The sequence below is a fragment of the Lagenorhynchus albirostris genome, chromosome 3 (genome assembly GCF_949774975.1).
Source record: "Lagenorhynchus albirostris chromosome 3, mLagAlb1.1, whole genome shotgun sequence".
Lineage (NCBI taxonomy): Eukaryota > Metazoa > Chordata > Mammalia > Artiodactyla > Delphinidae > Lagenorhynchus > Lagenorhynchus albirostris.
The window spans coordinates 109,566,022-109,589,825 of NC_083097.1; the positions used below are offsets into that span (position 1 = coordinate 109,566,022).

General features: G+C 45.4%; 1 protein-coding gene across 1 annotated transcript in view; it reads left to right on the top strand.

The window, feature by feature from the left end:
* RAD50 (RAD50 double strand break repair protein) overlaps positions 1 to 23,804 on the top strand; it is a 234,400-nt gene that overhangs the window by 7,614 nt on the left and 202,982 nt on the right. Inside the window, exon 2 of the mRNA XM_060143561.1 lies at positions 1,483 to 1,593. The gene's annotated coding sequence lies outside the window, so the exon portion shown is untranslated. The remainder of the gene's footprint in view (positions 1 to 1,482; positions 1,594 to 23,804) is intronic.

Sequence of the window (23,804 nt, forward strand, 5' to 3'; positions counted from 1 at the left end):
GTCCTCCTCCCACTCCATCCCAGGCTTCTGAGCGTCCTAGGATGCCCTCACTGGGACCTGTGCCATTCTGCTATCACAGCTACCATGAGTTAACATCTTTGCATTTATTTGGGTGATCATATGCTTCTCCTGTGTGTGTAAGTAGCCCTTACAGGCAGGGGCCATGTCTATTTTTGGCCCATCATTGCATCCCAGCATAGTGCCTACTTGTGGTAGATGGTTAATAAGCACTTGGAAACGAATGAATAAATGAATGAATATTAGCAGCATTGTCATCACTCTCTATCCCCTTTACCCTGCTTTTTCTTCTGTACAACATTTATCACCTCTTCTGTTGTGGCCGCCCTCCACCAGAATGGAAGCTCTGTGAGAGCAGGGACTTTGTCTTTTGTGTCTGTGTCGCTATTCCCAGGTTCTAGAGCAGTGTCTGGTCCATAACAGGCACTTGATAAATATTCAGGGAATGACTGATCTGGAGGATGCTCAGAATCTCTCACAGAGTTCTCATAGTTGACCCTTCTTTGAAATCAGGTTTTATGAAGGTTTTCATTTTAATTATTCAGCCTAACTCAATAATCAGGCAAATTGGCAGAGACCTCCTAAAACATTCACTATTTTTTTAAAAAATATTTATTTATTTATTTATTTATGGTTGCACTGGGTTTTAGTTGAGGCAGGTGGGCTCCTTAGTTGCAGCTTGCTGGGTCCTTAGTTGCAGCTCCAGGGCTCCTTAGTTGTGGCTCACCAACTCCTTATTTGTGGCATATGAACTCTTAGTTGTGGCATGCATATGGGATCTAGTTCCCTGACCAGGGATTGAACCCAGGCCCCCTGCACTGGGAGCGAGGAGTCATCCACTGTGCCACCAGGGAAGTCTCTCACCTATTTCTATGAGGATTAAATGAGTTAATAAATGTAAGTCATTCAGAGCAATGTCTGGCACATGTGTAAGGGTTTGCTGCTGTTGTTAAGAAATACTTGAGGACTTCCCTGGTGGCGCAGTGGTTGAGAATCCGCCTGCCAATGCAGGGGACACGGGTTAGAGCCCAGGTCTGGGAAGATCCCACATGCTGCGGAGCAACTAAGCCCGTGTGCCGCAACTACTGACCCTGCACTCTAGAGCCCGTGCTCTGTAGCAAGAGAAGCTGCCATAATGAGAAGCCTGTACTCCGCAACGAAGAGTAGCCCCTCCTTACCGCAGCTAGAGAAAGCCAGCATGCAGCAACAGAGACCCAATGCAGCCAAAAATAAATAAATAAATTTATTTAAAAAAAAAAAAAAACTTGAGCCCTTGATCATTTAGAACTTTTACTATGTCTGTCACAACTCTGTGGTGGGGTCCCAAACACAGAACTGAGTGAGTTCTGTTTCTTACACCCGGACAGGACCCAGGTCTTCCAGCTGCCTGGGGACAGGCCCAGGTTGGGGGCTTCAGGTGGATGATTTGAGCCATAACTTGTGTTTTTTCTGTTTTGCCTGCAGATGGCAGCAGGCCCTGGACTTCCCTGCACTTCAGGCAGTCGTGAGGCCGCAGAGAAACAAGAAAATGGACTCCCTCCTCCTGAGGACAAGAATGCCAGCCACCAGCCATGGGTGAGCTTAGAGGTTGACCAGAGTTTTTCTCTTATTTGTTCTACATTATTTGGGGTTTTTTTGTGTGTGTGTGTGTAAGAATTGGTGCAAATCACACATGTTTGATGTTGAGGTAGTTTGTTGATTTTCACAGTTTGTTTATAAAAACAAAAAAACAATAGCAGTGAAACCAGAAGTATTACTAGAATGTTGCAGAGGGGATGCAGGGCAAGGGGGCCATCCTCTGCAGTGTGAGTGTGGTGTCCCTTCCCTTCTGTTCCTTGGGCCTGTCCCCTTTTGTCATCCTAGGAGGTGGTACCCACCCAGACAGTCCCTTTAATTCAACAAGTGTGTGGTAAGCCAGAAATATGAGGTGTTCTTTGCGTGGACTTCGTTGGCCTTCTTCCAGTTGCTCATAGGGTGGACTGTTCGTGTACTGCTGGAGAGCCATCCCTGGCCCAGCAGGGCCCAGGGTTTCTGTCTGCTTGCCCTGACTTTGCAGCCCCCTTGGAGGGCTTCTGCATCTGATCTTCCCTCTCATCCCGCAGCTGGTAATTTCACAGCTCTAGTTTATCGATCCTAAGACTCCCCATTAGTGTTGTAATCTGAGCAGTTTGAGTGGAGATTGTTTATATTCTGTTTCCACCCTATTTGTTAGCTTTACCCTCAATAGACACTAATTCTAAGTTTTATATTTGGGAATAAGGGTACTTTCTGTCCTTAACGCTAAGGGCAACTACACCACTTATTGGCATTCTAATGAGGGGTCTGGCAAAAGCCTTCCTTGATTATCATCATCTTCTAGGTTTGGTGGTGTCCTTCCCTTACCTGCAACCCTTCAGGGCCCTGCCTGACAAAGTTTCTCTGACATCTTCCCTCAGTGTCGCAAGTCTTTCTTTGCGAGGAACTTGATGATCCCCACCTGCACCCAGCCTGTGCCAGCTTTGCCACAAGCCTCTGTGCATTAGGCACCACGCTCCACAGTTTACATCTTATTCAATCTCCACAAAAACTTGGTCAAATAATTCTTTTGTTACAAATATGGAAACCAAGACTCAGAGATTAGATTACTCACAGAGCTAAAATGTAGCAAGCCAGAGGGGCAGCCCAAGGTCTCTGTAGCTCTTGCCTCTTATCAGAAAATTAGGCTGACCACCTATGGTAGAAGATGAATTATATTTGTTCTTATAGACTGAAAAAGGAACAAAGTGAAATTCATGGGAAACCACATTATAATTCCCAAACAACCCCCATCTCTAAATTTACTATCCTAATTTTACACAGTATTCTTTTTCTTTCTTATTTTATTTAACCTGAATTGTTGGCACACACTGGTAAAATTTGCCTTGATTACTGCTTGCCTTATGTGCATCATTATGTGTACCAATTGACGCAAGGTAGTTTAATTGTTCATTTGAAGAACCTGTAACCTCCATAAACTGGAAAAGTTTGATTTCAAAAATTTGAAAATTCTTCCTCTGTACCCAGGAGGTTCAGTGACTGGTTTGAGGATGAAGACACTGACAAACCCTAAACTCCCTGAGCATAACTCTGTCTCAGCCTAGTTCTAGTAACTGAGGCAACCCAAGTCTAAATTGTCAAAATCAACTGTTTTATAAACCAGGTCACTCATAAGTACCTGCTGATACCTGAATGTTTTAAAATCTTACAGTTAAAACTGCGGTCAGTGAAAGAAAAGCTGTCCTTTGTTCTGTGGGACCTTTCTGAGCACTGCTTTTGGGGCACTTATTCTCAGGCCACTCAGGACAAATAGCCTCAAGGACACATTAACTCTGGATGTTTCAAACTAATAGACTTATACAATAGTCAGTCTCACAAACAACAGTCACTAATTTGAGATTGTGGGGTATTTTTTCCCGTGTCCTCTTTTTAAAAAAATTTTATTGAAGTATAGTTGACTTAAAATGTTGTGTTAATTTCTGCTATACAGCACAGTACAGCAATGTATTCAGTTATACATATATATATTCTTTTCCATTATGGTTTATCACAGTATATTGAATATAGTTCCCTGTGCTATACAGTAGGACCTTGTTGTTAGTACACTTTATATATAATAGTTTGCATCTGCTAATCCCAAACTCGCAGTCGTTCCCTCTCCCATCCCCCCTTCACCTTGGCAACCACAAGTCTGTTTTCTATGACTGTGAATCTGTTTCTGTTTCGTAGATATGTTCATTTGTGTCGTACTTCATTTTATTTTTTTAAATAAGGTTTATTTTATTTTATTTTTAATTAATTTATTTATTTTTGGCTGCATTAGGTCTTCATTGCTGCGTGCAGGTTTTCTCTAGTTATGGCAAGCAGGGCTACTCTTCATTGTGGTGTGTGGGTTTCTCATTGTGGTAGCTTCTCTTGTTGCGGAGCACGGGCTCTAGGCGTGCGGGCTTCAGTAGTTGTGGCACATGCGGGCTTCAGTAGTTGTGGCACACGGGTTCTAGAACGCAGGATCAGTAGTTGTGGCACACGGGCTTAGTTGCTCTGTGGCATGTTGGATCTTCCTGGACTAGGGCTCAAACCCATGTCCCCTGCATTGGCAGGTGGATTCCTAACCACTGTGCCACCAGGGAAGCCCTGTGTCGTATTTTAGATTCCACATGTGGGTGATATCATATGGTATTTGTCTTTCTCTTTCTGACTTACTTCTCTTAGTATGATAATCTCTAGGTCCATCCATGTTGCAAATGGCATTATTTTATTCTTTATGGCTGAGTAATACTCCATTGAATATACATACTACATGTTCTTTATCCATTCATCTGTTGATGGACATTTAGGTTGCTTCCATGTCTTGGCTATTGTGAATAGTGCTGCTATGAATATATGGGTGCATATATTTTTCGAATTATAGTTTTGTCTGGGTATATGCCGAGGAATGGGATTGCTGGATCATATGCCAACTCTGTTTTAGTTTTTTGAGGAATCTCCATACTGTTTTCCATAGTGGCTGCACCAATTTACATTCCCACCAACTGTGTAGGAGGGTTCCCTTTTCTACGCCCCCATCTTCAGCATTTGTTATTTGTAGACTTTTTAATGATGGCCATTCTGACCAGTGTGAGGTGGTACCTCATGGTAGTTTTGATTTACATTTCTCTAATAATTAGCGATGATGAGCATCTTTTCATGTGCCTATTGGTCATGTGTATGTCTTCTTTGGAGAAATATCTATTTAGGTCTTCTGCCCAGTTTTCAATTGTGTTGTTAATTTTTCTTTGTTATTGAGTTGTATGAGCTGTTTATATATTTTGGAAATTAAGCTCTTGTCGGTCGCATCATTTGCGAATATTTTCTCCCAGTCCATAGGTCATCTTTTTGTTTTGCTTATGGTTTCCTTGCTGTGCAAAAGCTTATGTTTGATTAGGTCCCATTTGTTTATTTGTGCTTTTATTTCTGTTGCCTTGGGAGACGTACGAAAACATCAGTACGATCTATGTCAGAGAATCTTTTGCCTGTGTTCTCTTCTAGTTTTATGGTGTCATGTCTTATATTTACGTCATGTCCTCTTTTTTTAAAAACAGCTTTATTGAGATATATTTCTCATACCATGCAATTCCATTTAAAATGTACAATTCACTGGTTTTTAGGCTGTTCACAGGATTGTGCATTCATCACCAGAGTCAATTCAGAACATTTTCATTACCCCAAAAAGAAACTGTACCCCTAAATTATCACCTCCCCAGTCTCCCCATTTCCCCAGCCCCTGGCAACCACTAATTTACTTTGTGTCCCTATAGATTTGCCTATCCTGGATCATATAAACAGAACCATACAATATGTGGCCTTTTGTGTCTAGCTTCTTGCACTTAGCATGATGTTTTCAAGGTACATCTATGTTGTAGCATGTGTCAGTACTCTATTCCTATTCTTTGCCAAATAATATTCCATTATATGGAAATACCACATTTTGTTTATTCATTCATCATTTGATGGACATTTGGGTTATTTCACTGTTTTGGCTATTACGAAAAATGCTGCAATGCGCATTTTTGTGTACAGGTTTTGTGTGGACTGTGTTTTATGACTCTGTAAGCTGTAGTGACCAAGTCCTGTTTTTAAAAATCTGAGAAAGGAAGAGAAATAAGTTGGTGTTTGAAATTTAAAGGGACAGTTTCTATGTGTAGATGTAGAACTGCATTCAAAAAGATTATCTAATATGAGGTTAAAATCAAACGGTAGTAGATCCAATTCTTCTCCATATCACTTGAGTTTTCTAAGCTCTGTCTTTTAATATTCTTGCTTAAAAAAACACAAGAGGGCTTCCCTGGTGGCGCAGTGGTTGAGAGTCCGCCTGCCGATGCAGGGGACATGGGTTGTTGCCCCGGTCCAGGAAGATCCCACGTGCCACGGAGCGGCTGGGCCCGTGAGCCATGGCCGCCGAGCTGCGCATCCAGAGCCTGTGCTCCGCAACGGGAGAGGCCACAACAGTGAGAGGCCCGCGTACCGCCAAAAAAAAAAAACAAACACAAGAAAGAAATATGTATTGGCCCTTAGGTCTCACTTGAAATAATGTAGAATTCGTTTGGGTGGAGGGTTGTGCAAGTACCTTTTTCCAGATGTCTTTAGCAAGTGGGTGGGGGAAGTGGAGGCATGGATCAGAGAGAGGAACAAGGCAGGAGGAGAGTCTGGGGTGATGTTGGTTCAGCTTCGCCAGGGCCTACGCTCATGGTCACAGGGCACTGGGCAGTCATACTTAGTGTGGCTATTGCTTGTTATGTGGGTGATGTGCGTTATAGCTGAGTGCTTCTGTGTCCAGTTTCACTCTGCTTCTGACTCACAAAGCTCTGGTGTTGGGCTGTTGGTTTTTAGTAAAAGCAGGTGTTGGGAAGGATATGTTGAAGGGTGAATCAGCCCCTAAGGGACTCTGAGAGACATGGTCCTAAAAACATTTCCTGGCTGTTTGTTGTGTTTTTTTTTTTTAAACACCAGTTAACAGTTTTCAGTTTAACTGTGTTTTCCTTCCTGAAGTCTTTAAGTGAGACTAGTACTTGTGATTTATTCTATGCATTGTTTTCAGGGAGTTCCTTTACTTGTCAAGTCTGGGCTGGAGGTAGAGGTGGGTTTTTTTTCCACACCAAGTATGCAGAAATAGAAATGATTTGAATTTGTCTCCAATTTATTTTTATATCTTTATTTTCCTTCCCTTGGGTAATAGAGGTCATATTTGGGAGCATTTTAACTGAATTCTAACTTCAGGTGAGTCAGTCAGCAGGAATTTTTATGTATTATTTAATGCCTCGTTGGGGGGGACATCATAAGAGAAGAGACCCTCAAGGATCTCTTGATCCTTGTGCCCTCAAGGATCCCACATTCTGGTTGGAGAGTCAAAACTTTATTGCTATCTGTTAACATGCAATACTTACACCAGTGAGTGCCCAGAAAAGCCCATGTCAGGGGAGACTTGGTGAAGCTTGCCCCTGGGCTTTGGTAGGCTCAGGTAGGAGAGAAGAAGAAGAAGGCTACAGGTACACAGACATGAGACAGAGCAGCAGTTTGACAGGGGGTCGGAGGGACCATACCCGGTACACTGGGTTGACTGGATTTTGGTGGTGGTGGGATTTGACTGTCAAGCCAAGGAGTTTCACTTTAAATATCATAAAGAATAGGAAGGGAAGACTTTTGAACAGCAGGACAAGCTTACTGTATAAAGTAGGGACGTTTATTTCCATTTTACACCTGAGGAAAGCAGTGTTTTTCAAATACTGTCTTTTCAAAAGATTCTCCAAAATCACATGGCTGGTGGAGGTTGGATCTGCCAGACCCCAGAGTCCACACACACGCCTGCCCCTGCACTGGCCTGTGTTATCTGCAGAGCACAGGCTGGTCTCCGGATCACCAAGGCTTCCCACAACTCCGACCTCATGTGACCCTCTGAATCTATACATGACTGCATTTTTTTGTTAGTGTCACTCCCTGGGCTGAACTCATCTAGGGGAGAAAGGGGACTTTGGGTAAGTCACTTCCCAGCCTATCTGAGGCCCTGGGAGAGCAGGGGCAGGAACCCAGCCAGGCCTTCATGGTCTGCACAGCAACAGTCTGGACAAGTTCCAAGAGCTGCAGAGATTGTCAGGGGAGTTTTGGAGCTACAGGTCCCCAGGCATGTCTTTCCTCCAAAGTGGGAGCTGCAGGGCAGATCGAGATCCGGGCAGGGTGACAGCACAGCTGCAGCCACAGCACAAATTGACTCTTGCTGCTACCCTAATCCTCCAGCTCGGGCAGGAGAATGTGAGGACTTGGTTTGTATTGAAGTTTTCCATTCATTCCTTTGTTTATTCCTTTATAAAGTATTCAGCAAATAGTTAAGCACCTAAAAGTTATCAGTCTGCGGGCTTAGAGCAGCAAACAAAGCAGCCTGCCCTCATGGAGTTTGTAAAAGTTATCAGTCTGTGGGCTTAGAGCAGCAAACAAAGCAGCCTGCCCTCATGGAGTTTGCAGTCTGATTCCGGAGACAGGCAATACTTTATAGAGTATCTGGGAGCAGTAGGTGCTATGAGTAAGAGTCAAGCAGGGAAAGGGGTTAAAGGGACAGGCTAGTCCAGGAAGACTTCTCGAAGGAGGGGGTCTTTGAGCAGAAATCTGGGTGAAGCCAGGGAGCAAGCAATGTGATTGTGTTCCAGGAAGAGGGAACACCAAGTTCATAGCCCTGAGTTGGGATTGCTGGCAGAGCAGGAAGGAGGCGGGTGCACCAGGGAGCTAGGAGAAGAGTGGGAGGAAGGGCTGGCCTTGCAGGGCACTGTAGGAAGGTAGGATTTTGTTCTTGGCCCAGCTCTAAGGTGTGGTTGAGGCATTGTTCCTGGCTGGTTGGTCTCTAAATCTGCAGGCCTCGCAGATCCTGCACATCTCAGTATCCTTCTGTATAGACCCTCTTCTGGCAGTATTAACCACCATTTGTTCTGTTGTCTGCAATTGTGAGCCTTATCTGATACAGAGCTTTGCCAGGAGAGAGAGGACCAACTCCATTCAGAACTCAATATTGACCAGCTTTGTAGTGAAATAAAATTTGTTTTTAAGGTTAGAAAAGGTGTACTTGAATATTATGTTAAAATGTTTAAATTCTGGTTGGAGGGGCTCCACCTTGACAAAAAATGGGTCTTTTATCATCACTGTCCCCTCTTCTAGGAGCCAGGAATCCTGGTTCTGTCTCCCTCCTAACCTGCCAGCTGAGGGCCTAAGTTGGTCACCCTCGCTTGACCTTTCTGGTGCCACCTGTAGAATTTGGCTAGTCATGACATTCTTGCTCAAAGGGAAGGAGGGAGAAAAACAAATGGCTAATTGAAGGTCTTTCCCATTTTGGAGGTCTCTGATTCTGTGGACAGGTTCCACAGTATGTGCTTCAGGGGGTTAGTATTATACCTTAAGTGATGTCCAGGGGGTTGTGATTTATATTTGTATTTTGCATCCACCCCCCTCCCCTTTTTTTTTTTTTTTTTTTTTTTTGCTTTCAAACATTTTTACAACTGTCTTTGATCTTTATGAAGTAACTCTGTATGTCACAGTGGTGAAAAGCTTAGAAAAACAGACATGGTCCTGAGAGCCAGATCCACCTTTACTAACTGTGTGACTGTGGGCATGTCCCCTAACTTTCCTGTTCCTCCACAGTTTCCTGAAAATGGGAATGAAAATAGTACCTACCTCAAAGGATACTCTGAGGATGAATGGGATGATGCATCCAGCATAGGGCCTGGCTCAGAGTAATCCCTCAGTGAATGGCAGCTACAGTGATGATTATATGTAATCATTCCCATTTAACAGGAAGGAAACTCTAGACCAGGGAGGTCAAGTGACTTGCTTAAGGTCATGTGGAGAGTTAGAGGCAAAGCTGGAAATAGGAACCATGGCTCATGGAGTCCCAGGCCAGTGTTCCCTCCCCAGGATTCACTTTGGTCTCCAGGATAAAATGTTAATATACAGAAACAGTTCTGAGTCTAATCCTTTGGCAGCCGGTTCTGGCTATTGTAGGGGATTGGGGGACAGGGCTTCCTCAACACATAGGACCATCATTCTTGGGCATTAAGAGCCCCTCAGGGAGGGTCATCCATGGTAGCAGAGGCAGGGAGCCTCCTTCTTTGTTTTCTAAGAGGCAGAGTGGGGCTGGGGCTGGTGTGCTCCCAGTGCTCCTCTTCCCCTTTCCCCACCCTTGCCTGGTGTTGGCCAGACCCTGCACCACCCCCTGCCCCCTCCCCGGGGCAACAGAGACTGAACATGGAGTGGGGAGGGGACAGGTACAGACATGCAGATGGCAGGTGGGTACTCTAGAACTCTCTGTCCCTGAGCAAAGCTGGGCCCTCACTCCTGCAGCAAGCTGGTGTGGGAGGAGTCTCCCTAAGACCCTTTAGAAAAAGAAGCCTGACTTTTGCCCTATGGGTCAGGAGTGGCAGATGCCCTTTCCATCTGCCCTAGTCACACTGTCACCTGAGGACTGCTCCCATTGGTCTTAGATACACAGTTGTGGCCCTTGCTCCTAGAAAAGTAGACTTAAGGACTACCCAAGTGGGTTTTCCCAGGCTATGGACAACTCTTAGAATTTTGCTTCAGATGGTATAGCACAGTGGAGAAGTCCACAGTCAATTAGGCCTGGGTTTGAATCCCAGTTCTGCTTCTTTGTGTGTGTACACAGGTGAGTGGGGGGGTGTACTTGGGAAATTATTCAGCTTCTTCACCTCTCAGTTTCTGCATCTGTAAAATGGGAACAAGAACAACCTACGTCACAGATTTGCAGTTTGAATTAAATAAAATAACCTGTGTGAACTGTTTAGCATGTGCGTGGCCCATGGTAGCTATTTTTTATCATCCTTGTCATTCTTATTAAGCATATCAGTAGGCTCCACTAGTCTGTGGGTGGAAACAGCTTTCACGTGTGGCTCAGCTTCATGTAGGCTGTGCATCTGCCATGACTCAGGAGCCTAGAATGACTGAGCCAGAGAGCTCAAACCTGTCTTTGCTGTACTATTATTTGCAGTCATTTCTGGTAGCTGGGGTGGGTAATCAAGTTTCTGCTGATGTGTAATGCCACGCCATTCATTTCCCTGTTTCTTTTCTGTTTAGTTCAGTGTTCTTGAAAGAAAAAATAGTTATATAGTGAAAATGTATTGAGGGTTTTATACTAAAAGTTTTATGTATATTATCTTCTTTAATTCACATAAGGACCAAATGAAGAAACAGAGGTTAGATGAAGCCTAAGCTACACTGCTTTCATGCAGCAGACCTGGGCTTCACAGGTCCAGTTCCACAGTCCACACTCAGCCCTGTACTGCTTCCCTAAACAGGGCAGTGGCTGACTTTGGTGGCCTTGAGAGATCAGGTAATCTGGTCTATCCCCCAACCCCCTTTCTGTGTGTCACAGAGGGGAGAATCTGTCCCACTTTAGAAACTTTCCTGAGAACACTGTGGCTCTTCCTTTGGTAGCCATTTCAGGGTCTGTGGGGACAGTGGCTTCTCTCTTAGTTCCCTTGTAGTGTCCTCTTGAGGCCAGCTGTCCATCCTCGAGGGTTGTTCTGTCGAGAGTGTGCTCTTGTCCTCAGGTGGATAAGCAGACAGTGAGGGTGACATTCCACTGGCACGCAGGTGGGGGGGTCCTCTGCCACTCTCGCTGTGGTGCGTGGCATCCAGTGCAACTGTGGCCAGACATCGTCCCTGTTCGCCCTCCAGCCGAGTTGCCTGACCACAGCTGACTCCTTCCTCAAAGGTGTGTATCCACCTGGTTCTGGGAGCAGAGGAAGTGGCCTGTGGGCCAACTGAGTCACTTGAGGAGATGAGTGGCCATGTTCAGGATGGCCTGCAGTCCCTGGGGTGACCCAGGTAAGGGTGGATCTGCTGCAGCCACAGCAGCCACTGAAGGATTATCTAAGGAGCCTTGAAGCCTGAGAGCCAAGATGCACCCTGGGGGATGCTTCACTCAACAAGCAGTTATTGAGCACCTATTGTGTGCCTCAAGAGGCCACCTGAAAGAGGCGTCAGGCATGACTTGGTGTAGGGCTGCGTCCGGCCCAGAGGGCAGGACTGCCAGTGGCCACCAGGGAGCATCACCACGCTCAGCAGGACCCGAGGCTGGCAGAGAAGCCAGGTTGGCTATGTTGCTGTTTATCTGAGCTGCTTCCATGACAACCAGGAGATAAATACCTGAGGTCAAGCAAATCCTGGAGCAAGATTAGGGTGTCTGCACAGGGTGGGGCCTGTACTGTGATTTGGAGACCCTTAAGTGACCAGAATCTTCTGGGTGGCCTATTCAGTATGTTTAATTAGTTTGTTAATTAATTAATGTCCCACTCTATTCCAGCAAGGATTCAAAGTGGACTCCATTTAGCAGCTATCTTAGAGGGAAGAAAAGTATCCTAAGCTTGCTCTGAGTCAAATGTTGGGGTTTAGACCCCACGTGGGTCACTTACCAGTTCAACTCCATGCTCCCAGGCCTGGCTCCTTGGGAAGCAGGGCCTTTGCTGCCAAAGCTGGTTTGCCGCGTTTCTGTGATCACCTCCTGGTTCCTTTGCAACAAGTGGCCCCAACGTCTTCCTGCCTTGAAGCAAACCACGTGACTTAAGAGAAGCAAATCTGACCTCAATTACCAGGTGCAAATATCAGTCACTGGGAGTAACCAGGAGGCCAGTGTCCCTGGTCGTTTCAGCCTCTGGCGTTAAACATTAAGAGTGCACTGTTCAGTGTGATAAAGGCTGTCTCTCACAGTTTATGATTTCCAGTAAACCAAAGGACTTCAAGGAAGGGCCAGGGACAGGTGAGAGACTCCAGTCCGGGCCCTCCACTGAGCTGGCAGAGCAATTTCTGTAGGAGCAGAGGCCGCAGCTTCTCAAGGCTGTTCTAAAGCAGAGCCAGAGAACCACGCTGCTAAGCCACGTGAGGCAGGGCCAGCTTCTGCACCCAGCCAGGCAGCTACGTGTACTCTCAAGGTGGCGATATGGAAAAGGAAGATTTCTGTTCTCAGTGTGCTGGCCACTACACTTGCTTCCTGATGGGTGCCAAGCCAGCTAGTAGCCCTGAGCACATTCCTCTGTCAGTCTGGGCAATGGGCATCTGGAGCTGCTCTCACAGAAAGCTGGAGGAGCATTTCCAGCGTCTGGAGGCTGCAGATACGTGGGCCAAGATTCCTCAGCATCTGGTCACAAGGAAGCTGTGGGTAGGCAACATACCCCACCTTGGCCTAGGAAGGGAACTGAGGTCCCCCTCTCACCCTCCAATGCCATGAGGGAGACCCTTCTCAGTTTCTCTGGAGCACCTAATCCAAGAGCAAAGAGAGAAGGCAAACATCAAATTAAATCAGAATGCAATTAACAGTAGCATGCATTCATTTAACAAACATTTAATGAACACCCCACTCTATAGCACACACTTTGTCAGATGCGGGGCGTACAACTGTGGACAAGGTTCCTGCTCACATGGAGCTTACGGTCTAGTGCTGGAGATAGAAAATAATTAAACAAACACATAAATAAAATAGCAACACAGTGAGTGCTGTGTAGCAAATCAAAATAACCGATGTGTAATCAAGCGACTGAATGACTACTTTGGATCAGGTGGTCAGAGATAGCCCCTGAGGAAGTGACATTTAAGAGGATTCCTGAAAAAGAAGAAGACCGAGGAAAGAGCAGGTGAGCAGTCATAAGGTTACCAGTCCTGACTGCTATTGGAGCAGGAGAGCCAGGGTGACAAGAGGAGAGGAAGAATGTTCTAGAACATATGTTCTTGATGAATATATGTTCATCAAGTTTGGTTAACTTGATGCTTTAGGACTTGTGAAACTTCTTTTCTATTTTCTGAATTATTCCCTAAACATTCATTCAGTAAAACTTTATTGAGTGTCCTTTGTGTGCCAGGCACTCTGCTGAATTGTGGTGAAACCAACATGAATATGTCAACGTCCCTCAAGAGGTTTTCGGTCTGTTGGGAGAGTTAGGCCAGGAAACCAAGACTGTGGTACATGCTGTGGTGAGACAATCAAAGAGGGTTCATGGGAGCATACAGAGGGCTTCCCAATCCCTTTGGGTGTTGAGGGGAGGAGACAAGTTCAGTAAGGTTCCCTGGAGGCAATGACACCTGAGGGGTCTTGGAGGATGAGGTGAAGTTAGCCAGGTGAAGAATACAGAGTGTATGTTCTAGGTGGAGAGAATGGCTTGTGCAAAGGCCTGGAGGAGAAGAGTCAGGGCATGTGAGAAGGATGCTGGAGCGGAACAGATAGCCAAGAATGCTCTGCTCTGGAACCTATACCAGACACTCAAGAATAGCTTGTAGGCTTCCCTGGTGGCGCAGTGGTTGAGGGTCCGCCTGCCAATGCGGGGGACACGGGTTCGTGCCCCGGTCCGGGAGGATCCCACATGCCGCGGAGTGGCTGGGCCCGTAAGCCATGGCCACTGAGCCTGCGCGTCTGGAGCCTGTGCTCCGCAACGGAAGAGGCCACAACAGTGAGAGGCCCGCGTACAGCAAAAAAAAAAAAAAAAAAATAGCTTGTAGAGTTAAGACAGATTCCTAAGGAGCCAAGTCAGCAACAGGCAAAGGCTCAAGGAACGGATGCCGGGGTTCATGAGCTCAGACCACTCTCTGGGCCTCCCTACCCACCAGGAGTCATCCCATGGGAGGACCAACTCACTCCAGGCAGACATTACCTGAATCATAATATAAGATTCACCTGAAGCAGGCACACATATGGGAGCATGCAAGTATTTGAACATCCACACGAACAAATTTAACTACTTGGTTTTTGGAGGAAAGGGGGCACTGAGATAAAACCTATTAATGGATGTTTAGTGGCCGGTTTTCATGCTTGGTTTGTGACACTCCAAGCAAAGGAGCAGAGGTTCTTTTTAGTTCTGAAACTGCTGATTCAGTTTGCATGAGGATATTACTTTTTAAGGAACTTTCAAAAACACCTAAAATTTAATTGTAGCCATAGTTGAGTTAGAGAAAACCTGGGTGCAGAATTTTCTCCACCTTCCAGTGTTTATAGAATCTGACATCACTTGGGGTTGGAGGGAGACTCTGGGGAGAAAGGCTAGGAGCCACTCAGCAGGTGGAAGGGCCTTACCCTGGGACTCTATCTGTGGGCAGCTGTATGGAGGTTGTTATTAAGACTGTCAGTTTCTGAGTGTCCTCTTGATGGCTTGTCTGGCCAGCCCTTCAAGATCTTAGCAGGAGAAGCCTGTAAGAAGGCTGCTTTACATTTATTTATTAGTAAAGTTGACCCTTTAAAAAAGTTTTACATTTGTATTTCTTTTGAGAATTCTGTTCACATGTATGTTAGAAATTGCTAGTTGTTTCCGATATCCATTCCCCCCTCTTTCTTAGTAATAAACCCAATTTTTAGCTGAGCCCTTTGCCATCCAACTGAAAGGCTATATTTCCCAGGCTCCCTTGCAGCTAGTTATGGCCATGTGACTGATCTCTGGCCAATGAGATGTAATCGTCATGTGGGACTTCTAATAAGTCTCCTTAAAAAGAGAGGGGTGTGCCCTTCTATCCACCCTCCCTTTCTCCATCGTACTTCCTTAAATGAGGGCACGATGACTAGAGCTCTAGCAACCAACATGGACCATGAGAGCTGTGCCCTATGGATGGGGCAGAATGAGCTGGAAGAAACCTAAGTCTCTAATGATTCCTGGAGTTACTATACCAACCCTGAACTGACTGTGAACTTTTTTTTCTTTTTTTTAATGTGTGAGAGAGAAATAAAATTCCATCTTGTTTAAGCCACTGTTGTTTTCCATTATATGTAATTGAACCAAATTGTAATTAATACAAAATGCTCTGTTTTCTTCTGAACCATTTTTTTCGTTACTGATCTGTGTTTTGTTTTGTTTTGTTTTGAAGGATATTTCCTCTCCGTAAATATTGTGAATATTTTTCCAGTTTTTGCTTGCCTTTTGATTTTTTTTTTTTTTTTTTTTTGCGGTACGCGAGCCTCTCACTGCTGTGGCCTCTCCCGTCGCGGAGCACAGGCTCCGGACGCGCAGGCCCAGCGACCACGGCTCACGGGCCCAGCCGCTCTGCGGCATGTGGGATCCTCCCGGACCGGGGCACAAACCCGTGTCCCCTGCATTGGCAGGCGGACTCCAACCACTATGCCACCGGGGAAACCCTTGCCTTTTGATTTTGTTTGTGAGTTCTGTTTTTAAAGAATAGGTGTTTATTTTTAATGTTGTAATATTGACAGACTTTTAAAATGCTATTTGCTTTTGTATTTAAAGTCCTTCTCCATTCAGATCAGGTAACATTCACCAGTGTTTTTTCTAGGTTTTTTTTTTGTTAACAGTTTCCCTGTTTATATTTAGCATTTTCATCCATTGGTGAGTGCTGTTGGTGAGTTTTGACTCTTTCTTAGGTTATAAGTTTCTAGCCCCAGCTACTCTCCTAGCTGTGGGACAGGAGCCAGCATCACTTCTCGTTTACACCACCTGGCCTGGCCTGAGCCTCCACACTCAGGCCTGCACACTCAGCACACATCCCGTCTCCGCCTCCTTCCCCCACTCACCCCTCCTGTATGGGTCATCTACCCACTACCCAGGACAGCACTCTGGGCTTCTTCTGGAACTTCTGTCTTTGCCACCCTGTGTTCAGCTCTATTCCAGATCATCTCTAATTCCTGTTTACTTAGACCAGGCCATTGACAGACATCCCAAATATCCTAGGAGCTTTTTGTTATATTTTTCTCTGAATAGGAAATATGAAGAATTTTTATATATTTTTTCCAGGTGAACATAGAGCTTTTTAAATTAAAATCTTGTTTTCTTTTAAGAGGAATGAACTATGTTTATCACCTTAAAAATTGGTAAGTACAGAAAAACACCAAACTAAATAAAAATAAAAGCCTGAATCTCTCTATTACTAGTACTTCGTAAAAACATAAAAAGTAAAAGCCCTCCACTCCGAGAAATAACCTTTATCAACAGTTGACGTTATCTCCTTCTAGACTTATTTATACAAGCACATGTAGAAGATATGTATATGCACAATTTTGTTTGTGAAAACTGGATCTTGCAGTATATTTGTTCAGCAACTAGCTTTTTACAAACAACAATATAATGTGTACATCTTTCTAAGACAGTACAAAGAGACCTGCTACATTCTTTTTAAAGGCTGTATGGTATTATTCCATTGTGTGGATGTACCATTTTTTATCTTCCTTCCTAGAGATGAATATGGAGTTTTCTGATGTCATCCTAATATATATGAGGCTACTATAAACATCCTCATCCTTATACTTTCATGCATTTGTGCTACCGTTTCTGTAAGTTCTAAAATTGGGATTGTTGAGTTAAAGAGTATATACGTAGAAAATTATAGATGCTGCCAGTTTCTTCTTGTCAAAATCTTGTTCCAGTAAATGCACTGTCCTTTTAAATGGTCCTTTTGCCACCATTTCCCTCCCACTGGTTCATTCCTTACTCTGTTGCTAGATAACGTTTATAAAATTCAGATCTGATCATAGCTTCCCCTGTTTAAAAGATCTCAACGGTTCCTCCTTGCCAACAAGACAGAGCCCAGACACTGAGCATTCATCCAGGATCCTTCTCAGTCAGTTTGGGTCCTCTGGGAAGAGGACACCAAGATGGAATTTGAAGTGCAGGAGATTTACTTGGGGGCTGGAGGGTAATACCTATGAAAGATAAAAGGAAGGGAGCAGGCGTAGATAGGGAGAAGGCAGTCTTCCGAGGGCAATCCAGCAATGGAGGTCTACCTCCTGGGAAAGGAGAGGGGGGAAGGAAGGAGGATTGGGTAGGAAGATCCTCTGACTGTGATACAGCTTTGAGAACATCTCAGTCAGCTCAATGGGAAGCTTCAGCATAAAGATTGCCCATTAGAGGAGTCCCACTTTGAGCAGAAATGGACAAGCCCTACCAACCCCTGCCATAATCTGCCACTGTTTGGGAGCTTCCTAGGAGGCAGTGGGGCCTCGACTTAAATGGTAAGTATAGAAGATGCTGAAGCTGCAGGCTGGTCCTCTGAATGGCCCTTATCCATGGCTATCATAAACCGCAGCCTGCCTTTTATTTCCTCTTTCCCTGATCCCAGACCCCATGCTCTGGCGCCATTGGCTTGACTACATGCCGTACCCCACATGACCAGCTGTCCATACCACCCCTCCCAGCCGTAACCTTTGCTCACTCAGTTCTTTCTGCTTGGAATGCCATTCCTTCCCAGCTGTACCCATCAAAATTCTACTATGTTTTTAAAGCCCAACTTAAATGTCACTTCTCTAGATCACCTTCCCTGATCCCACCATGCAGAATTAATTGTTTCTTGCACCTGTGGTGCTATGTGTAGATTAGTACTTCCCAGGTTGAATTATTCTTAGCTGCTCTTTTCTCAGATTCTTGTCCCTTCAAACTTTAAAACCTAGCACAATGTAGGTACACAGAAAATGTTGACTGAACTGTTTTCCTGCTCCTCTCAAAACACCTAGAGGTTGCAGAGCTCCAACTCCTGGAATGGTAGGAAGCACACATTCAGTGGTCAATAAATGTTTGTTCAATTGTCCAGGACCTCATGTTGGGCTAGACAAAGTGAGCTGAAGGGTGCTGGGGAGAGGTTGTTTACTGTTGTTAGGGGTCACCTAGTTTGGGACCAAGTCAGAGTTTTAAGACTAGAGCATGTCTTTCCCTGTTTATATTTTCCTCCATGATTTGGAAAGACCCCAAAGAATTTTTTTTTAAGTCATCATTTTATTGCCTCAACAGATGGGAACTTTTGGGGGGCTTCCCTTTTTTAAACACATTTTTATGTGTTGGAATTTTGCATTTCTTCATTCAGTCATTCTCCTTATGGGTGTAAGAAGAGCCATGAAGATACCTGGCATGAGATCTCCAGGTCAGATCCAGTCATTTTCTAACTGGGTGTTTATAGAGTGGAGAGAATTGGGAGGGATAGAAATATTTTTCCTCTTCCTCTTTCCCACGCCCACCAGTTAAAGAACTTCCCTGGGAGGGGACCTGTGGGAAGTGGCTGAGGGTTTCCAGGGTAGGCATAGTAGGGCTGACATCGGGGCTTGGTGGGGATAAGGGTGGGTGGAGAGAACAGAGAGGAAGGACTGCTGACCCAGACTCTTCACCCTCCTTCAGATGTCCCTTGGCCACTGTCCCTCAGCAGAAGGAGGTTAGGGCTGGGGTGGCCACACCCTCCCTTCTCTCCTCAACCTCTCCAAGCTGTTGGGCCCTCAGGAGAAACACTAGGGTTTTCTCATCAAGGCATGAGGGCCCTGTGCCTCTGCCTTCTCTCCCACGGTGTTCAGTGCAAGTGGAAGCAGGGACGTTCTAGGCTGAGGCCTTAACTGCTGGTGCTTGTTTGGCAGTGGTTAGGAATACTCAGAGGCTTTGTGTTATCAAGAAGCCCGCCCAAGGCCGAGGTTCTTATCTCTGTGTCCACAGCCTCATCTTCGTGGGCTGTGAACCCACCCTCTCCCCTCAGGTAGTATTAAATTGTGCATTTGGTGGAGGCATAGCTCTCATCAGATTCTTTTTTACCAGAAAAGTCTGTGATCCAAACCACTGCTTTAACCCAAAGAAGAATAGCTTTTCTAATTAAAAAAAAAAAAAAAGAGGATGTTTTCCTACAAAAGCTGGATTCTAGTTGGATTGCCAGCACTGGGTAATGGAGATCCCAGGGTGATTCTAGAAAGAAACCCAGATCATTACCTTCACGCTGTGATTGTCCCCCAGGAACTTTGCATTTCCCCGTAATCAGAGTTTGTGGTTTAGGGACCATATGGATTTGGTTGGTACAGATCCAGAGAGCTGAACCCCTGAGAGTTGCACCAAGTGGTCTGACATCCACCTCCAAGGAGGACAACCCGGAGACAGAGCAGACCCTGCAGGTGTGTGGAGGCGGAGAAGGGGACCATGCTGACTCTGGTGGGCATGGTCTATGAGAATAGAATATTCCCAGGCTTTTAAATGAATTCCAGCATAGCCATGCTAAAACCCCCTAAAAACCTGAGTTCTGGGCAGATTCTGGTCTCCATTTCAGGGAGACAGTTCTGATGTTATGAAAGCACCAAACTTTAATGTGACGGCCTCTCCAATTTTGACAACCCCTCTACTTTTATTTTTTAAGTCCTGGCCACAGTTGTAAATAGGGAACCATATCTGCTGAGACTTCCCAAGAATTACATAAACAGTTTGGATGGTTATCTTTTTTTAAACAACAGTTTCTGAAAACACTGAAGAAAATCCCACTTACTTAACAGTGTGATGCCTGAGCCAGCCCTGGGAGTCCCTGGGAGGCTTGCAGAATCACTTCCTCCTGACTGCCCTGGCTTGGTCATGAAGCTCACTGATGAAATGGAGGAGGAAGAGCCCGGTGCAGGGGGAGGGAGGACGAGGCCGCAGATTGTTCCTCCGCAGTGTGGCTGCTGAGAGTGGGGACCCAGGATGCAGCAGACATAGCTTTTCCTGGGGCTTGGCACTCTGGGGAGGGAGCATGTGCTTCAGACACACTCTTCCCATTTGAGGCCTGGTATGATTGTAGAAACAGGGTTCCTGGGCCCCTATGTCACAGTGAGAATCTTCCCTTCTTTCTAAGGTCTTAGCAGCCTCAGTGGCCTTGAAGATTTCTTGAACCTGAGGGGCTGGGCTTCATCTGAGAAATGCCTGTGTCTCTTCTGACACATCCTAGTCACCAACTCCCGTCTCTACTCCAGTAGACTTCGAAAAACCATACAGACAGACAAACTGACCTTCTGCACCAGTGGGAGTGGCTGAAAGGATAGCAAGGAGGCCTCCTGCTTCAGTGTCATCCTCCCCACCTCAGGTTTCAGCTGTACTTCCATTTTGTCATTAGAGAGATGTTTTCAGTTAAGCATTCTCCTTCTCCAGGTGTTATTTTGGAAGTGCAATTAGCTGAAGATGCATAAGTCATTAGTGTAAATTAACTTTATCTTTAAATAGAGGGTTTGGTCCAGTGGTTCTTAGCATTTTTGAGGTCACTCACCCTTTTCAGAATCTAAGGAAACAGATGGACTCTTTCCTCAGGAAAACGCACAAATATCCAGAATTTTGTATACCATTTGTGGATTTCAAGGGCCCCTTTGACCCTACCCTGGAGTTCTGAGTTCTCACAAGAGGATGGTAAATGGGAAAGGTAGTGGTTAGGGGTAGGGAAGCAGGACAAACAAGGAACCTGGGTGCTGCTACAGACCACTTTGTGGTTTTCCCCAAGACCAGTCGTACAAACATATCAGAAACAAATATCTGTCACCTGGCTGTGGTCACTGCCCTGACCCAGAGAGAAGGTATGCTTCTATGGGTAGCGATGCTGGGGACCCTGTGCACTACATCTCTGAGCTCCCAAGACCATGTGCGGCATATCTCCATGAAGCTGGATAAGGAGGAAACTGCCCCGGGGACGCTGGGGCTGCCTTTCTGCTGGAGGAGGCAGAAGGCAGCTTGTGTCTGTCTGGTGGGCCGGGGTCCCCTTGGCAAGGTGGCAGGGGCCACCAGCCGGCCACCACCCCCCAGCAGAAGAGGCGGGGGCTTGGTTACTCTGGACTGCATACTTACCACAACCTTGAGTCTGAGATTTCTTTTATTTCCTTTGGGGAAGTCAATTTTATGAGGCAGCTTGTGATTCCCTGGGTATTGTTCTGTTCAAACTGGGGGAAACATGGGGAAAGTTTTTGGACCTAGACTTTATCTGAAAGCCTCACAGGGGATTTTGGAAGTGATGCAGCATAGTGAAACAAGTGTAGCGATCATTTGTAGTCCCGTGCTTGTTCTGTGAAGCTCCTTCTGTTTGTGGTGACTCAAGGAGGGGAGAATTTCCCCATCTTGAGCCAGTTGGACAAGTGTGAACACTGCTGTCTTTGCAGGCTCTGGCACAGAGGAGGAGAAGCAGGGCCTGGACTAGGGGGAGCCCCAGGGTTTGGGGAGCTAGACCCAGGTTAACACACATGAAATGGGGTGGTCCTTCTCTTGAGCCAGTCAGCCAGGGTCCCCCTGTCCCCTCACAGCCATCCTCAGACCGGGCACAGCACCCTATCCAAACTGCGCACCAACACCTGCTTGTTGAACCGATCGGAGGCTCACCTGTCACCCACATCACGTCATAGAGCAAAGCCCGGGCTTTGCACGTCACACTCAAGTGGGCACACCCTCATGGTGAGATGCAGTCTTTCTCCCACTTACTGCTTTTTATTTTTATTGCATTTTTTAAAGATTTTTTTGATTTTAAAGGCTTTATTGAATTTGTTACAATATTGCTTCTGTTTTTATGTTTTGGTTTTTTGGCCACGAGGCATGTAGGATCTTAGTTCCCCGACCAGGGATCAAACCCGCACCCCCTGCATTGAAAGGTGAAGTCTTAACCACTGGACCGCCAGGGAAGTCCCTGTATTTTTAAATATTAGTTGGGTTTTTTTTTTTTATTTCTATGTTCACTGTATTTCTTGACATTAAAATAAAGATTTCTTAAACAAGATACAAAAAGCACTAGTCATAGATGAAAAGATAGAGAAATTGAACTTTCAGGTTCATCAAAAGATACCATTAAAAGGATGAAAATGTAAGCCACAGACTGATACTTTCAGTGACATACCCGAGAGAGGACTTGTATCCAGGGTATATGAGGAACTCCTATAGGTCAATAAGAAAAAGACAGGCAAAATCAGCAAAAGTCTTGAACAAGAACATCTTTAAAGTGGATATCTAAGTAGCCAGTAAGCAAATTAAAACTTATAATACTATATATCCACCCCAAAGGACCAAGACCTAAAAGATTGAGAAACCAAATGTTGGCAAATCCTCATATATTGCTGGTAGGAGTGTAAATTTGAGTGTTTGGAAATTTGGAAAACTGTTCAGCAGTATCTACTAAAGCTGAGATTATACCCATTCCATAAACTACCAATTCCACTCCTAAGTATATACTCAAGAGGACTGAGTGCATATGTCCACCAATGCTTGTAGTGTTCTTATTCGTCGTAGACCCAACTGGAAACAGCCCAAATGCCCATCAACAACAGAATGGATAAATAAATTGTATCATATCCATATAATGGAATACACCACAGCAATTTAAAAAAGAACAAACTATGCTGACATATAGCAACACAGATGAATCTCACACACGTTGAGTAAAAGAAGCTGGACACCAAAAAAGTACATATTATACGAACCTGTTCTCCTGGAGGATAGGACCACACCTTTTATCTCTGAAACTCCAGAGCCCTGCCACATATAGCAGGTGCTCAATAGATGTTTGTTGACAGAGTGAGTGAAGTAAGACGTGGCCTTTACTCCTGAAGGTGTTTTTCAGAGTAATGTTTATGTGTGCGTTAGGTTGAAATCAGTCTGGGAGGCAGTTAGCAAATGCTCACAGCTTGCTGTAAAATGAAGCAGAAAATACACGTAAAAAAAGAAGCAGAAATGAATCCCTTTTACCTTAATGGGGATGGGGATGGCAAAAGGGCTGTGGGATTCAGAAAGAGACATTCACAGGTGCTCAGGGGACAGGAGGGCTTCCTGAGAGGGATAATATTGAGCTGAACTTTGAAAAGTGGTTGAAATGACAACAAGCAGGAAAGGCCTGAGAAGGGCAACCCAGGCTTAGGGAATGGCATAACCAGTTGGTTCTCAGACTTTAGTGTGTGTCAGAATTATCTGGAGGACCTGTGAAAACACAAGCAGCAGCGCCCCACCCAGAGATTCTGGTTCAGTAGCTCTAGGGTGGGACCTGAGAATTTGCATTTCTAGCAAATGTCAGGTGATGCCGATGCTGATGCTGCTGGTCTGGGAACCACACTTTGGGACCCACTGGTTTAAGTCACAGCTGGCTGGTCCAGGCAATTGCATCTCACTTGAGCCACACTGTTAGGTAAGTGAAGTGCAAGATGGGAGGGGGGTGTGGGCAGGTGGAGTGGGCCATGGCCTGGAGGCCTTTGGCTGCTGAGAAGTTTAGACCTAATCCTATAGACTTAATTTAGGGCCACATGTTTAGACATGTGTAATATCTGGTTTCCAAGATGTCCCACTGTAGGGTCTAGGTACCCTCAGCCTGAGGCTTAAGGCTATACAGATGTGCAGGTGATAAATGCATACTGAGTCTGGCCTTATAGAGACAAGCCCTGCATACAGCACACCTGCAGAGGGCAAAACAGTTTACACTGATGGACAAACAAGGATTGAAGAAAGGCATTATTTTAAATATGCAACATCAGAATTATTTGTAGCCATGCAACACATACATGCTGTGGGGATGGCAGGTGGAAAAAGAACCCG